At 38.7% G+C, this 17,798-nt stretch overlaps 1 long non-coding RNA gene across 1 annotated transcript in view; it reads right to left on the minus strand.

The window, feature by feature from the left end:
- Positions 1 to 7,348: 7,348 nt before the first annotated feature.
- Positions 7,349 to 17,798, minus strand: part of LOC112932362 (uncharacterized) — a 444,049-nt gene continuing 433,599 nt past the window's right edge. Inside the window, exons 8-9 of the long non-coding RNA XR_011998172.1 lie at positions 9,538 to 9,599; positions 7,349 to 8,401 (exon numbers count right to left, since the gene is read on the minus strand). This is a non-coding gene — a long non-coding RNA (uncharacterized lncRNA). The remainder of the gene's footprint in view (positions 8,402 to 9,537; positions 9,600 to 17,798) is intronic.

Consider the following 17,798-nt stretch of genomic DNA (forward strand, 5'->3'; position numbering starts at 1 on the left):
CCTCTGGAATAACAACAGAACATCTTCCTGCCACTCAGCCATGTGCCCAGAGCCAATTCTTACGTCGGACAGAGAATGTAGCAGCCCTCTGGGAAACCTGTACTGTAATCGTAAGAAGCATCAGTGGCAGCCAATGGGCTCATGCTTACCTGAAATTGTTCACACAATGTGCATTGTAAACATGTGTCATCACATGTGTGCCAACAAAATAGAACCAAGAGCATGTGTGTATGTCCATAGCATATATATTAACATTCGGTATTGGTGGCACCCATGGGAAACAGGTGCACCCAAGGGTTTCTGATGCGTTACAAACTTTCCGGGAGGAAATACGTCAATATATAGCAAAGAAAACAAATGAACATTCTTTGACGATCAATTCCGTTCCTAGAAATACAGTGTCAGTGAAGAATCATCGACGCATGCAAAAATTTAATTGTAGGTTCTTCCGAGTTCTGTTTATTAACAGTGAAGAGATGGCAGGAGCTTAAGGCCCCAAATGGAGAGTGGATCAAATAAAAACGAGCTGAAGTTCAATGCAGTTATTTAAAGATGGTGTTCCAGGATAGGTAACGACAAGGGCCAAGAGTGCAATATATAAATTAACAAACAAGTTAAAATGATTGGGTAGATATAAATATAGCTATATATAGGTACAGGTGTATAGTTACAGAAATCATTAAAAGGATATATACCTCATAGGAAATGATGGTATAATTATAGGTAATTTGCATTTCCTGCTTTGCACGTTTCTGTACGTATAAAATATACTAGTAAACAACAAAAAGGTAACTTTCCAGTGGAAAATCCCAACAAATACCACCCCTGTCAGGCAATCAAGGTCCACACCAGCTATGCCGTCACGTTAACAGAATGTACCCTTGCTAGGATGTGACCAAAATGACCCTTTGCCTCTGTCTTTCTTCTAAAACCCTATAACCCAGTCTACACGTGAGAAAAGCATCACACAAACCCCGACCGAGGGACATTCTACAGAAGACCTGAGCAGTCTTCTTCCAAACCCGTCCAGCTCATTGAAAACAAGGGAAGTCTGGGAAGACCATCACAGGTGAGAGGGACCTAGGAAAACATGAGGAGTGGACGTAACGTGGGACCCCACGTGGGGTCCTGCCTACAACAGAATAGGGATGTTCGGAGCTGTGCAATATGGAATGAGGACATGAGTGAAGTATGCCTCTGAGTTAATAACGTACCATACATTTCCGTGTGGAGATGGGCTTCGTGAAGGAGAGGATGAGTCTGTTTCCTGGAGGTGAAGAATGTTTTCCTGTTTCTTCATCCACATCTGTCCATTTCTGCACTGAGAAGGATGCATGAAGGGTGGTCTCATTCGACGTGAAGATCTTTCTTGGAGCCCAATATGGGCATTTTTGATGAGCATCCAGACTAGACTATCAAATCTTAGACCCCCTCCTCCATCCATACACGGAGTTTTCTGTGCCTCCACAGATCTCTGACACTGGCAATGGGATGGAGGAGTGGAGTATGCTTGTGGGATCCCATAATGATCATTTCTTTAGAACATACCCCAGAGCAGGGAAGCTGGCACCTTCCTGACCTCCCTCTGGGTTAGACAGCACTGTGGCTCACACCCACCTCTCACCAGTCAACTGAGCTAAGTCCCAGCGCTCGATGACATCACAAGAGGCATGTTTGTGACATCACGGGTTTCCAGGAGATGGGCCATGCTTCTCACAAGCATGATGACCAGTCCATGCTATGAACACCTAGAGACAGTTTCTAAAGCAATTAGCTGGAAGGCTTTCCACCAAAATGGTTCCAATTTCTACCCCAATTGGCAAGAGGTAAGGGTGTTGGTTTTGCCTTAAACTGTGTTTCTTAAAACTGCCTGTTAGCATATATTGATCGTTTCTTTCTTGGTTGGAAGGTGTGAGTGCTGCCTTGTTTTTCCCCCTGACAGGGTTTTTCTGGTTTGCCTCATACAGTGGGGCCATGGTGTAGCCAACCCAGCAGCCGTGGACTGCTGGCAGCACGTATTCAGGGGAGCAGGAATCAATGACAGAGCAAAGGTGTGTGAATGGGAAGTGAGAGGCAATCAGATATTGGGAAATGGAGAGAATACTGGGTTTGTTTCAGGGGCATGGACTTCAGTCCTCTGTGTGCACCTTCATGACGTCTTCACACTAGTACCTGCAGGGCTGAGCTTTGCCTCCTTGTGATGTGGGGACTTGGAAGCCTCAAACACGAGTCTGGTTCTGATATTTTATGCCTGCCGCTCTGACAAAATTCGCAGAGATTAGCCCTGCTCCGGGGCGGTGGGGGGAGTTAAATTATTACTGAGGTAAAAAGGCTGTGGAATGGCATGATCTTGAGATTTGGATTATCTACTCATTATCTGTACCTTGAGGGACGAATATGGGAGACATGAGTGGGTCTGACATTGTGTCAAGAGAGGAAGAAAACCATGAAACGTGATGGTGTGAGGTAGGCAATCATACGCTTTTGATTACTCGGCAAAAATGGATCGTGAATCTCTGTGATAGCCGTTGGGGTGACATTGACGGGAGGGAAGGGAAGGGAGTGGAAATGATCAGAAAGGAAGAGAAGGAATGAAAGCACAGCGTGGAAAGGTGGGCCGGAGATTTTGTGGTTTTGTGATTTCCAAAGAATCAAATTTGTTTCCTATAGTCGTGATGGTAGGATTCATGCAGAAGGTGGAGGGCTCCAAGGTCAACCAGTAGGACACGTCAGATCGGAAAGGACAGAGGACACCATCCTACAGAACTGAAAGGATGTTTTGCACGTCATGGAGAATTTTAGTGTATGAGCCATGATGATTAGAACGTGGTTAAGGTTTCTGGCAGAAATGTGGAGGATAAGGAGGAGGTGAGGCTGAAGGGAACATTAAACATTAAATATTAATATTAAAATTGCATCACCAGATCAAAAGTCAACAGTGTGAGAAGTTTATCTTCAGCTTAGAGCATGCTGGCCATGTTGGGCTCCAGGGAAATAGCATAGCCTTAAACTAATGCATTGCTAAAAATAAATGAAGACAGGCAACTTAGCCTTCATTTAAGAACTTTAAAGACAGACCAGAACAAATGCAAATGAAGTAATCTAAATAATAGTGGAATTGAATGGATTAGAGGAAAGTGTATTTTTATAAAATCACACTAGATAGGATTTTCCACTAAACAAATAAAATGTAATGTCAAGTGTATAGCTATGAACAGCATTTAAAAATCTTACAGAGATCCAAAATGAGTGAAAAATTATACATAATCATATATTTGATTAATACCTTTGAAAGATATATATTTATACATAGAATATGAAGAAAATCCTATTCTTTATTGTTTCATATCCATGTTTTATGCATACATAAAATCGATGATATGTATGTAATGTGAATATACCTTGACATATATATAATATATATTATCATATCTATAACTTAGAAATGAGGATGCACTATTCTTGAAAAAACATAAATTGTCAAAACTGGCTCAAAAAGAGGTAAAAATCTTAGACCAACGGTTCCAAAAATTTTTGAGAAAGTTGCCAGAGGATGATGCCATAAGTGCAATGAGTTGTTTTAAGTTCTGACGAAGCACAAGATTCCTGTGCATTTATAATTTTCCAAGAACAAAGAAATTAGGACAATAGCAGAGCAGTATGTCATTAGCAAATAAGGTTCCTTTCAGGAACGCAAGGCAGGTCAACATGACATCCAAGGATATAACTCATTGTGTCAGTGGACACCAAAGAAAGAGTAAGCAGTTTTTTCCATAAATTAGAAAACATTAATGAATTTGATAAAATTCAATATCCACACCTACGAAACATTGTTACTAAAGCAGCAAGAGAAAGACATTTCCTCCCACGATTAAAAAAATCATTACTGCAAAAGTCGAGCCATGCTAACGGTGAAGCCCTAGACATTTTCCCTTAACCTCAATCAAGGCGATGATAAGAATTCTCACCCCAGGTTTCTTTATAGTTTTCCATCAAAAAAGATAATGGGACACATTTGATAGGAGGAGGCAAATTGTTGATATCTGAAGATGGCCTGATAGCAGACCACAAGGGCCAGCTTAAAATCCAAGTAATATCCAAAATTATGCAACTTCATTATGAAACCCAGGGAGGCAACAGTGAGCGTTTTTAAAAAAAGGTAACTGTTGACCGGATTAAAACAGAAAGTCAATATGGTTTTCAGGTTTAAACCATAACCAGGTAGGAAACATAATGCTGCAGTGTTGTTTGCACAATAGTGACAAACATCAAGACAGAGAGGAATAATATCAATGAGAAAGTCTATACCTATAGGAAGAAAGATACCTTTTTTTTTTAAAAAAGATTTTATTTATTTATTCATGAGAGACACAGAGAGAGAGGCATAGACACAGGCAGAGGGAGAAGCAGGCTCCCTGCAGGGATCCTGATGTGAGACTTGATCCCGGGACCCCAGGGTCACGACCTGAGCCAAAGGCAGCCGCTCAACAGCTGAGCCACCCAGGCGCCCCCAAGAAAGATAGATTTCTTAAACTCAGTGGAAGGACATTAAAAACAAAATAGATATGATTTAATAGAAAGCACTGACTAAATAGATACAGAGCATGCTGGTCCAGAAAGACTTAAATTGTAAAGATAAATTCCACTGCAAACACGTTAATGCAAATTCATTCAGGATATCCAAGAAATGCTTGAAAGTTCTTTCGGACAAACACGGTAAGTTTTGCAAGTGAGTTTTGAGACATAAAGGAGACAACTTTTTTTGTTTTCCTAAAAATATGAAGATATTTTATGGAGTTAAAATAGTATTTCGAGAACTCCTTGAGAGTCATGGAGGAGGGCCTACGTACTCAGTATACACAGGTGCACAGACATATAACAGGATATTCTGAACCCATGCTAATAGCGACATAGATCTAAACTGACAAGAAGGAAACTTGGAAGGTATTAAGTGAAGAAAACAGTTAAAAAGCACAGTTGGTGATTAATAATGCATATATACCCGAAAGCATGTTTCCCCAGGAGTAATTGGAAGGTTCTACGGGAACGTGTTAACTAACCATGATTATATCTGAGGAACGTCAAATAAGCTAAATCTCAATGGCTCACTACTTGTGCATCTGTATCGCATTTTCCCGTTTTCTCGGATTATCATGGTGAGAACTTTCAGAGAAAGACTGAAAATAGGAGTGAAGAGAATTCTGCGCTGTTGCTTCTCAGCAGCATCCCAACCAGAAAGAAATCCAATAAAGTGAAAAGTGAGAAGCGGCCTCTAATTTTGCCAATTTGCTCCTTAATGGATTTATGGAGCACCATTTACGAGGTGGAAAGGCAGGCAAAACATGAGCGGATGAGATAAAGTGGCACAAACAAATCCACGGGCTATTTTCAAAAGTCTGTCAAAACCGCCTAGAATCTGCTGGGAAACGTAGGGGCTTGAATACCCCGGATTATACGATCCTACCAATGTCTTGATTTTAGCCCAGGGAGACCCCACGGTGGAGTCTTGACCTCCAGAAATGACAACAGACCTCCAGAAAGATGACAAAATTCGTGTTGTTTCCATCCAAGTAGTTTCACGGCGACTGGATACGGGAGCAAGAGGAGACTAGTAGAGTTTCCTTCCCTGATGAACTATTCCTGTCCCCATCTGGGAAACGTCCCAATGCTGTAAAAGAGCAAAACTCTAGCAAATCTGTCTTGATAAGGACAAGCCATTTCCACAGCTCCAGATGAATGGCATCGGGCTTTTCCTGAGCAATGATGCTCCGGTGGGCAATTTCTTGGATATAAGCCCTGATTAGGATTCTCTGGGGCCAACAGGTGTAGAAATTGTTCTTGCCGAGGCCTGGAGTCACACCAGACGGCTTTATTAAACATGAAACATTTTCATACCAAAAGTGGGAATGTGAGAAGAGGCAACATCGATTTCCCTTTAACACGTAACCAAATCTTCACTATTGTCTTTCTTAAATGGTGACAAGAACCTCTGGGAATTTTTCCACACGCTCTTTCTTTGACAGGTAGGCTCAGATCCATGTGTTTCTAAAGCAAATGCGATTTTTCTGAATGAATTTTCTAAATTCAGGAACACACATTTGTAAAGCAATGCGCACAAGAGCAATGGCACAAGATGAGAAAAACTGAGACCTTCTAACTGGGAATTAATTCCTGCACAGAGGATAGGAAATTGGAAGCAATGAGTCGGGAGAGGTTAGGATCTAAAGCAGCGGTTCTCAAACTGTCGTCTCTAGACTGGCAACGTGACATGTCCCGGAAACTTGCTTAAAAAAAAAAAAAAAAACTGAAGTCTCAGGTCCCATCCCAGACTTCTTGAGTAGAAATCATTGTAAAAGGGACCTGGGGTATTAAGCAGGACATTAAAATGGAAAGATACAGCTCAAACCCACCCGTGGTTTGGGTGAGGTCATCCCAGGAAAGCGACAATTCCCGCCACGTCTACAATCCTCAAGTCTTACCCTCACACCCACATCCTAAAAATGGATGTCATCCTGGAGTCTCTTTTCTGTTTGTCCTTAAAAAAGAAAATGAAAATATATGTATATATATATACTTCTATTTACACATCCTAGATGATTTACTCTTTCTGTTAATGAAGAATAAAGGAGAATCAATAATATCTTCAATTCAATGATCATAGATTTGAATACTGTCTCCCTTTAAAAAAAAATCATTTTTGTCAGTCTCGTGGCTACTACCATCTGCTTCCAAAGTATTAGAGAGAACACAGGCCTCCCATCAGCATTATTATATTTTCAAAGGAAAAAAATAAGGTGAGCGTCCATCTACATAAAACAATTTGGGGAATTCATGAGGGTTTTATTTTTAAATGTAAACCAACAGATTATGGAAGCAGCCTGGACTTGATACATTTTTTTTTTATTCTTAATCTGTTATCTTATTTCTAAATGTCAGCCTTGGTTTTGAATTTGTTTTGTCTCCTGTCTTTTGTAAACACATTACTTTTCTTCCCCTTTGCTTTTCTACGGCCAATCTGTTGGGAGCTTTTTAGGCTTCAGCTGTTAATTTGTTCCGTGTCAAAATAGCCTTACTATGTAATTCAGGACGCCACGTGGTCTGGGCTTTGAATTCATAAGATTATTGCTAAATTTCCATTTCACTTCGGGGTGTCAGGGCATAACCAAAGAGTGTCTTGAAATCAAGCACGTTTTGTGACCATTCCTTTTATCACCTCGTCTTGAATATTCCTTATGTGATAGGTAGATAAATTGGCTCCTTCATTGGAGAATACAGGTACACATTTTGCCATCAATTACAAATAAAGCCGTGCAATGCACATCTAAGTCAGTAATTGGAAGAAGTAAAAAAAAAAAAAAAAAAAAAAAAAAAAAAAAAAAAAAAGAAAGAAAGAAAGAAAGAAAAGCAACCATCCAGGCAATTCATCATGCATCCTTTATTGCAAAGTCAGTGAGAAAAATTAAAAAACATTCATAAAGGCAGTGACACCTCACATGAACAGATAAATACATCGTGTAGATGCTAGGATCTTTATAATTTAGCCACCATGTGCCCCTCACTTCAAAAGACACGTACCTGAGGAATTTATGGATCTTTCATTCTTTATGGCCTTTAATGTGTGGTCATTAAGGCCTTGCTCTGGGAGGTGTCATTCTTGGACCAGTCGAGTTCTCATATCCCGGGAGCTTGCAAGAGATGAGGCATTTCAGGACCAAATGCATGCCGGGCACAGAATCTACACCTGGACACGTGTCCGGGGTGACTCGTGCATCCGTTAGGATTCGAGAACCACCACTTCAAGGGAAACTATTTCCTGAAACCTGGACAGTTTGGGAATCCCATTTGTACACATCCTAGTAGCTGTGCCGCTTGTCGGGCGAGTGTGGTGCATATCAAACCCTCCACCTGTGTTTGGAGGTAAGAGGCATGGCTAGCGAGTCAGGGAGGGGTGAGCAACTTTGGAACAACCAGAAAGCAAGGGATCTGCCTTTCTGAATCCTAGCCAGGTGCGGCTCCCTGTGGGCAATGTGGACTCGCGTGAGGGCAATGTGGTGCCTTCTACTCTTGCCCACTTCTTGATCGAAAGACTGCACTGCTATTTATTTTTTATCTCTTTTCAGGGGTTCAGAAAGAGAGAAATCTTTAAAGGGATTTGTTCTCACTAATCTCTATCTCTTAAAAAACATGCAAACGCCATGATTGCATTCGTGTTGTGCCTACTTTCAAAAGAAGTGAGAAGAAAAGTCCTATTCTTCACTATCTCGTACCTAAAGAAAATGACCTAGGATGTAAAAACAAAACAACATTCCGCAGATGCTTAAAAGCATTTCTCCTTATGTTCATCATTCAGCTAGAGCATCCCAGCTGATACGTCACTGGTGATCATTTGTCTCCACAAATCCTGTAAGGAAAAAGATCCACGCTGATAAAACACCTTTATTTGATTTCTGTGGTTCACAGAAGGCCCAAGTTCCCACACATTGCAAGGAAGGTGTTTATCGTCAGTGCTCGGGCCTCACACGTATTCATGGTATTTATGCATTTGCTGCGCCGCCTGCCTGCCTTTTCCCCCAGATCCTGCAAATCACCCCGGGTGCTATCATGGAAGCCCAATCCCTGGAGGACGTGTTTGTATTTGTTGCAGATATTTGACCTTACACAGTTGTGGAAGTGGTCTGGGGACACTTGCTCAGGCTGCCATCCTCGTGCCTGAAGCCAGAGCTTGAAGACCACAGAGCAGGTGGTCATGGAGGGACAAGCGATATGAAGGGGAAGAGATCCCGGTAGGCTGCAGGTCACAAGCATGAGGGAAGATGCACGGAAACTTGTGTGCATTACTGTTGCCTCTAACCTTGTGGCAAAGCATCCTGCAGAACCCAGGGCTCCTCATCGTGGAGCTGCACATGCATCACAAGCCTGTGCACTGCAGAGGCTCGAGGAGGAGCCCGGGACAGTGAGGCACACAGAGCAGCTTCACACCAATGAGGTGAGTCAGTAAGTCAGAGGTGACACGCATGGTCTGCAAAATGACGGCTCCTACCCTCCTGATCCCTCTGAAGACTCATACGGGATGAGGGAAACACATAGGAAAGGGATTTCTGGAATATGTACATCCACAAAGCCAAGGGAAACACTTCCAAAGGCACACCTGCCTTCCTCCCTCCCTGACTTAATTCATGTCACATTTAATGACCAGGGTCTTGAGACGGGCGAATCAGAACTTAATTCAGCCCAGAATTGGGTTCCTGGCTCCAAGTCAAGCGGCCTTGCAGAAAGCAAACAACATGAAATATGCAAATACGTGTCCTATCATAGGACTATGCTTTCCTAACTCATGTGCCCAGTTCTGATCATCTGATCTAAGGCAAAAAAAAATAATGTTTCCCCTAAATCCATATGCCTTCTGAATTAGGATGATGTTGTATTATAAACATTGAGTGAGGATTATAAAGAAGCAAAGGACGTGGTGGGATGAAGCTTCATATGAGAAAGGGTTCAGGATGAAAAATGATTGGGTAATCAAAAGGCAACCCCTACCTCTTCCCACATTTGGAATGTGGCATCACAGTTGGGGACACTGGTCACTCTCTCTTACCTTCCTGGGGAAAAAACAAAAAACAAAAAAAAACATGTGATGTAGATCCAATTTCAAAGAAAGACTCCTAAGATGGTCTCTTGAATCCACTTAAATTTGAGTTTCTGGGCGCTAACCTAATTCTTCCATCACATCATTTAACATTTCCCTTTTAAACACATGTTTATCCATTTTCTCTAAAAAAGAAAAGAAAAAAAAAACCTTTTTTTTTTGTTAGTAGCTGGAGGGCTGATAATTACTCTATGTATTTAGTAGCAAGTATCATTAGAATTCTGAATTAAAAATAAGATTAATGATTTAATTTCAATCTTGTCAGGATGACCCATTTAAAAAAATACTGATGTGATATAGTGCTATAAAAGATTTAAGCATAATTTATTGATAAAACCATTACAACTGGAATGAGAGAGCTATTTGTCTACATAATGGTTCCTGAAATCACAGATAGTACTTTCCCATTATTTCACTGCAACATTTATAATTCCTTTTTGGAGTTACCATTTACTTTTTTTGTTGTTTTGTTTTAACAACCACATATGGTGCTTCTGTGCCAACCACCATTCCAAGTGTCTTACAAATATTAGCTCATTTGGTTCTTACCACAGTCCCATAAAGGCAGCATTATTGTCATCCTTACATTATGCATAAGAAAATGGAGGCATGGAAAGTTTTGGTAACTTCCCCAGTGGAACAGAGCAGGTGAATTTTGCAGCCATGATACAAACTGATCGATTCTGGCTCTAAAATGTAGCCTTTTAACCACCGAGCTGCATTGCTTCTCCATTACCGAAAAGCCAGTGTGAACTTGTTTCACTTGGGCTGAAGACGATAGCAGATATGCACCTTTGCATTTGGGAAAGTAGCCAGGCAACAAAATTACTGGTATAAAAAAAAATGCTCTCAATGTCTCTCATAAGCACATAATACAGATTTTCTCATAAGAAGAAATCACATGACTTTGGATGTAGAAAGTTGACCTAAGACTTGTACATCTGATTAAGAAGGAGTAACAGATAGAAAATCACCCTCTTGACAGAAGAAAACAAACCAAAACAAAACAATATGTAAAACAAGGGTTTTCAAGACATTGGATATCAGTGGATGACATTTATTCCAGAAAGATAGGTAAGCAATGAACGTCTGCTGCACCAAGAGAGATTCTAGGTAGCGGTGCAAGAAGGGGAACCTAAGAAGAACCAGAAGACTCCTGGTTTGAGGTGATGGATCTCAGAGTGGAGGGAACAAGGCTGTTAGAATTTTCAGGACAGAGTCTGCAGAAAAGACAGCTGCATAGAGAACCCAAAAGAACTGCAGAGTGCCTTCCTTGAGTAATTAGCAAATTACTAATCAATGCATTTATGTAACAAATACAGTGCATACATATTACCTAAGGATGGGACCCAACCATCCAAAGAATTAGAATACTGCTCAGTGTTTACAGAGGAGTGTAAATAGTGCCTGATTCTGCCGCCCAGAAGGAAAAAAAAAGATCTCATGTATTTAAAACATTTCATAAAGTACTGAGGAAGTTTCTACCTTAGTAAGGGGGAAATCATTCTCTGCAGCCTGAGCACTGCTCAGGTCTTGCTACCAAACCTGATAAACAAGACTAGAAGAGATAAATCTCCTTCCAAATAACTAAATCCCAAAAAGGAAAGCCTTTGAATTTTTAAAAAAGGTTTTATTTATTTAATTGAGAGAGAGCAAAAGAGAGAGGAGGAGTGGCAGGAGGAGAGAAAAAAGCAGACCCAATGTGGGGCTTGATACCAGGACCCCAAGATCACAACCTGAGCCAAAGGCAAAAGGCCCAACTGACTGAGCCAGCCAGGCACCTCAGGAAAGCCTATGAATTTTTATAGGAATAAAAATACCCAACTCCAAAGTGGTAAAATTCACAACTTTTTACATTCAAATATCAGAGTATTTGGAGCATAGCAACAGAAACTACCCAAAAATGAAATATATAGATAAAAAGGAATACAAAATGAAAATAAGTGAACTGTAATACAACACCAAGTATCCTAATAAGTGGGTGGTTAGAACACTCAAAGGAGGAAAAAAAGAAGTCAGAAAAAAATTTGAATATTGGCTAGAAATTCCCAAAACTTAAAAAGAACCATAAGACTATAGATCCACGAATTGCAACAAACTCCAAGTGCAAGAAGTACAAGAAAAAATTTACCAAGGCCCATATAATTGGAACCTAATTGCTCAAAACCAGTGATAAAGACAAAAAAAATGTTTTGTATAGATCGGCAAAGAGTAATTTTAGATTATTTTTTGTCAGTACCAATTTAAGAAAGATGGGGAAGAAACACATTTAAGGTACTAAGAAGAGTCACCTAGACTTCTATACCCAGCAAAAGTATCTTTAAAGTAGGTATAGGTGAAGAAAATATATTTTCAGGCATATAAAACCCTGAAGAATTCATGACCAGCACACATGTACCATAATAAATGTCCAGGGGTGCTTGAGTGGCTCAGTCATTTAAGCATCTAACTCTTGATTTCATCTCAGATCTTGTTCTCAGAGTCATGAGTTCAAGCCCCACACTGGAGAACCCACTTTCAAGAAAACGTCCAAAAAATTCCTTCAGCCAGAAAGAAAAGAATATTGGATGGATATCGGGATTAACACAAGAGTGTAGAGAAGTTCCTTCAGAAAACTGTATGATTTTTTTATTAACTATCTTTAAAATGATGGTATAAATAAAAATGACATGAATTTCTGTGGGATTTATTATATCCATAAAACTAAAATGCATGCCATCAACAGTATATACTGGTGGGGAGGGATAGTGGATATACTGTTGCATAAAAATGGAGAAAGAGCACAAACCCCAAAACCTATGGAAGATTGTTTTTCACTAACAAACATTCTAAATGCATCTTTATCAAAGTATATAAAAAATTCATTAAAAGGGTACTGTGTCATGGCCAAAGGGGGATCATTCCAAATACATAAGGTTGTCTTAATACCCAAACTCAATGTCCTATGAACCAATTAAAAAAGAAAAAACCCTAATTATCTCCATATTTTCAGAAAACAATTTGTTGAAATTCAATGTGTATTCCTGGTTTCAAAACAATATTCTCAAAAAAATAAAAAATAAAAAAATAAAAAAACAATATTCTCCAAATTAAGAAATTATCCATTTGATAAAATTCATCCACACAAACCCTACAACCAATAGAATTCTTAATAACAAACTCTTCCACCTAAAATAAGAACAAAACAAACATGTCTATTTGCACAACTTTTTTTCAACATTGTACCATAGATTCTGGCCAGTGCAATGAAGAGAAAAAAAAAAACCAAAATTCCAGATTTAGAAAAGGAGAATTAAAACTGCACTTGAATATGGCATGATCGTCCATGTAGGAAATCCAATGGAATATACAAAACAACTACCAGAACTATTAAGTGCATTTAGCAGGGTTGCAAAATAAAAGATCAATATACAAAAAGAAATAATATTTCTATATACCAGCAATGAACATTCAAAACCTAAAATTGCCAAGGCAACATCAATAACAAGAACAAGTATGAAATATTTGGGATAACTCTGACATAGAATGTGCAAGACCAATACACTGAAAACTAGAAACCATTGCGGAGAGAATTTGAAGATAAAAATAAGTGGAAAGGGTTGGAAAACTATGTAGGTTTCAACATCTCAGTTCTACCCAAATCAATCCCAGTCAAAATCTCAGCAGGCTTTTTTTGTTAAAATTGGTAAATCTACTCTAAAATTCACATGTAGAATAGACATAGGGGGAAAAAAGTTTGGAAAAAGAGAAACAAATTTGGAGGTCTCATACTATCTATATTAGAGATATTTTCATGCTGTAGTAACCAAGACAGCATAATATTGGCATCAAGACAAATAGATCAGTGGAAAAGAGTAGAAACCCGAGGCATAGACCACATGTACAAGGTAAACTTCATTTCTATGCAAAGAGCTTGACAGTTGAGGGACATCCGGAGCAGGTATTTGGGACACATGCCTCTAGATTATTTTGCAGCTTCTGTGCAGACTACATGATCAATATTGTTTCTAGATATGCCTTCATTCCTTCTTATCAAAGACTATCATGTATAGCTCTTTTCTAGCTGATGAAAAATCCAGTCTGCTCTTTTGGATGTTGACCAACCCACATCTTTCTTTATAGGTGAGAAAACCAAGCATTGGCAATTCCAGGGTAATTAGAGACTGATTCAGAACCAGAAGCCCATTGCTCAATTTCAATCCAGAACGTTCTGTATGGCAGTCCAGAGGACAGAATGAGTTGAAAAAGATACGAAATGGGTATAGGATACGATACAACTAAAAATAAGCTAAAAAAAATAAAAAATAAAAAATATATAAAAAATAAAAATAAGAAGCTAAATTGTCTATGATTAGACTCTTACCATAAGATACTTGGTTTTGATCTATCTTTAAATCTGTTGACTTATGATGATTTATGATCTAATAGCTTCATTAGCCAGAGTTAAACTAGTTAAACTATCTAAAAAGATACATAATTGAAAACGTGGTCTCTTTTATAGTCTTATTGACTTATGATACCATATAAATGATTTTCCAATTTTATGAGACATAAGCTTAAGAAGATTAACTTGTTTTTATAAATGTATTTTTCCTGATTAGACTACATGTCACAACTACATTTTAAAATGATATGTCTAGATCAAATACACTATCATTTAAAAAAATGAAGGTATATTTATAAAATAAAGATATGTTATGGCAATTCCATATGCACTGACAATTATTAATGATTTATATTCACTTGTGATATTTTCAGAATAAAATTCAGTTTCAATCTAAGAAGCCTAGGAAATAGGACAAAATGTGTTTGTTTTCTTACAGTGTGATTTTTTTTTTGAACCACAAATCATAAAGAAAATATCTTGGGGGGGATGATTTGATCATGACAGTCCATGAGTTAGGATTTTACTGCATTTATCCATTCCTAATCATGGTCCACATAAAATTTATCAGAAAGCTTTTTTGAGGCATTGGTTAGAACAATTAAAAATAAAAACTAAAACTTCCTAACTGCAAGGGAATTTTCAAAATGATTTACTGACAATTCGTTGTCAATTATAGCTATGGTAATAACTGATGAGGGCTTTTAAGAGACCATATTTTATAGTGAGAAACATGCTCTAAAAATCTCTTACACATTTAAAAATTCTTATGAAGTATCTGGCCTAGACATATGGGCTACTTGGAGACGCTGTCTGGCTAAAAATGCACTTTATTTTTACAGTTCAGATCAAGTTATTACTTGATACAACAATACATATAAATTGGTAAGAGGATATTATGTGAGACAGCTTGTCCCTCCTCCTGAGATTAACTGAACATTAAATTACCTTTGTTTGAGACGGAGATACAATATCTGGAAGCCTTATAATTGTCCATTGGGTCTGCATTTGTTTATAAAAGACGATACTGGAGCATTTCAATCTAAAGCCCTAATGTTCATTATGTTCAATTACAGAGGAGATAATTTAACAGCTTGTGTCACCAGTAATGAAAAATCAAGATAGCCCTGTTCATTTTTGCAATGCAAATACAGGACATGTGTGTCTGTAGTGTTCCTATTGGTGCACACACACACAAAAATGGACTCAGTGGACTCTTTGGATAGCCTGGCATCTCTGACAGATTTTTTTAAAAAACATTCAAAATCAACAGTAGTATGGGATTGGAGAGGTCCCACCAACTTCTGACTGTTTTCGTCAAAAAAAAAAAAGCATGTTTTTGTTTGTTTTTTAAAGATTTTATTTATTTATTCATGAGAGATACAGAGGGAGAGAGAGAAAGGCAGAGACACAGGCAGAGGGAGAAGCAGGCTCCACACAGGAAGCCTGATGTGGGACTCGATCCCGGGTCTCCAGGATCACACCCTGGGCCGAAGGTGGCACTAAACCACTGAGCCACCCGGGCTGCCCCCCCAAAAAGCATGTTTTATACTGAAAAGTAAGGTCTATTAGAAGAAGTTAATCACACTGTGTGTTTTAAATATAGAGCAAATATATACAAAATATACAGCAAAGTCTTTATAACAAAGACTATGTTGAACTGGCCCAAGAAAGAAAAAAAAAGTAATGAAATAGAGACAGGAAAGAAGAGAAACAGACCCAAGGAGCCATAGAAATCTAGTGTAGGATAAAGTTAGATCTCAAATCAGTTGGAGATAATAGGTTTTTTTCTTGAGAGAGCTCAGAGCTGAGCAGGGAGCCCAATGCAGGACTTGATTCCAGGGTCCTGAGATCATGATCCAACCTGAAGGCAGATGCTTAACACACTGAGCCACCCAGGTGCCCAGGAAATAGCTTTCTAAGAGTCATATCTAGATGTAATAAAACCAAAATTTGTAAAAGAAAAGATGGAAACATTTGGCTACATTTAAAAAAAAACATGTGGTATAAAATTTCATAAATAAAACTAAAAAACAAAGACAAACGAAGAGAAAATATTTAGAATATATTACAGGCTACTATCTCTAATTTCATAAATAAAACTAAAAAACAAAGACAAATGAGGAGAAAATATTTGGAATATATTACAGGCTACTATCTCTAATACCCAAAGGCTTATAAAAATGGGAAAAGGCACAGATTTTTAAAAATTAGACAAAGACGCAAATTGACAACTCACATGGAAAATATTTTTTTTCTTTGAATGACCCTTCTGTGAAAAGATGTTGAATTTCACTCTCAGTGAGAAACACAGGCTAACACAGCATGGGGATACCTTTCCTGTTTCACTGGCAAATGTTAACACCTTGATAATATGACCTATTGGGCAGGCACTGTAGGTCATGGTAAATACCAGAAGGTCTTTAAATGCCCAGATAGGGGCAAGTGGTTGGACTAACCATGGTGCGCACAAGTGGAGTACTATGCAGCTGTGAAAAATGAGGATAATCTTTATGGATAATATGAAAATTATCCATAAAATAATATGAAAATACTATGAAAATATTATGAAAATAATATGAAATTATTTTCTGGATATATTATTGTTTTAAAGGATCAACATGCACATTCCCATATATGGTACATGGCATCATAACAACAAAATAAACACCCCAAATACACATACCATTGCTTATCACTAGGAAACAAAGATATCTTGGGGCACTAGAGAATGAAAAATCATCAAGAATCCATGAGTCCCCTACCAATTATAAAAAGATAAGTGAATGTGGAAGAAAGGAGAGATGTTTCCAGTGAAATGTGAGACACAGTGCTGAAGGCAGGACGACTTAGGAAAACCAATGTTTTGCTGTCATCAATGCCAAGATTAATTTGAGCAGGAATCCCTGATGAATGTCCCATCTGTGGTGGAGGGGATTCCATGAGGAGTATGATATTTGGATGGTCTGAGAGTGTTTCCACATGTATTAATTATTTGTGGTAAAGGTAAAAATACAGAGATTATTGTGGAGAAATTGGACACTACCTGGCCAGGTCATTGCCATTAGCATCGCCAGCCACAGATGGACATACATCCATACACTGGGGGGCTTTGGACATACCCTGAAAAAGACACATCACTTAGGAAATATTCCAGCTCGGCGCGTACAATGAGGGCTGAGAGAGGGCAGAGGAGCAGCAGACTCACAATGACAGTTTATTACAAAGGGTCCTGTAGTCACTGAAATGTCAGTGTTACCAGAGCCCAAGCAGAGTTGAGATACTCTTCCAGATGAAAGGGGTGAAGCTGATGTGACAATTAATGTGACCCGAGATCCTAGGCTGGACCCTCCAATGGAGGGGAAAAAATGTGGAAAAGACATTATATGACTGAATTAAAAACCTGGAATTCAGACGGTACGATAGACAATATTAATTGTGAAATATACTGAGGTTGAGAAGTGTTCTGTAGTTAGACAGGGATGGTCTTTTTTTTAGGAAATAGTGAACCACAAAGGGGTAAAAGGCCAGCATACTTCCTTTTAAACAGGCCATAAAAATTGTCTATCATCTATTTATATCTATCAATCATCTATCTGTGAATTTATCTATTTCTACTTGCTATCTATCTCTCCACCATATCTATCTTCTATCTATGTATCTATCTTTTCATCTGTCTTGACATCCATCTAGCTACCTATCCATCTGCCATATCTATCCATCCATCTATCCATCCCTCTATCATATCTATCCATGTATTCCTATATC

This window comes from Vulpes vulpes, chromosome X (genome assembly GCF_048418805.1).
Source record: "Vulpes vulpes isolate BD-2025 chromosome X, VulVul3, whole genome shotgun sequence".
In the NCBI taxonomy this organism is placed as follows: domain Eukaryota; kingdom Metazoa; phylum Chordata; class Mammalia; order Carnivora; family Canidae; genus Vulpes; species Vulpes vulpes.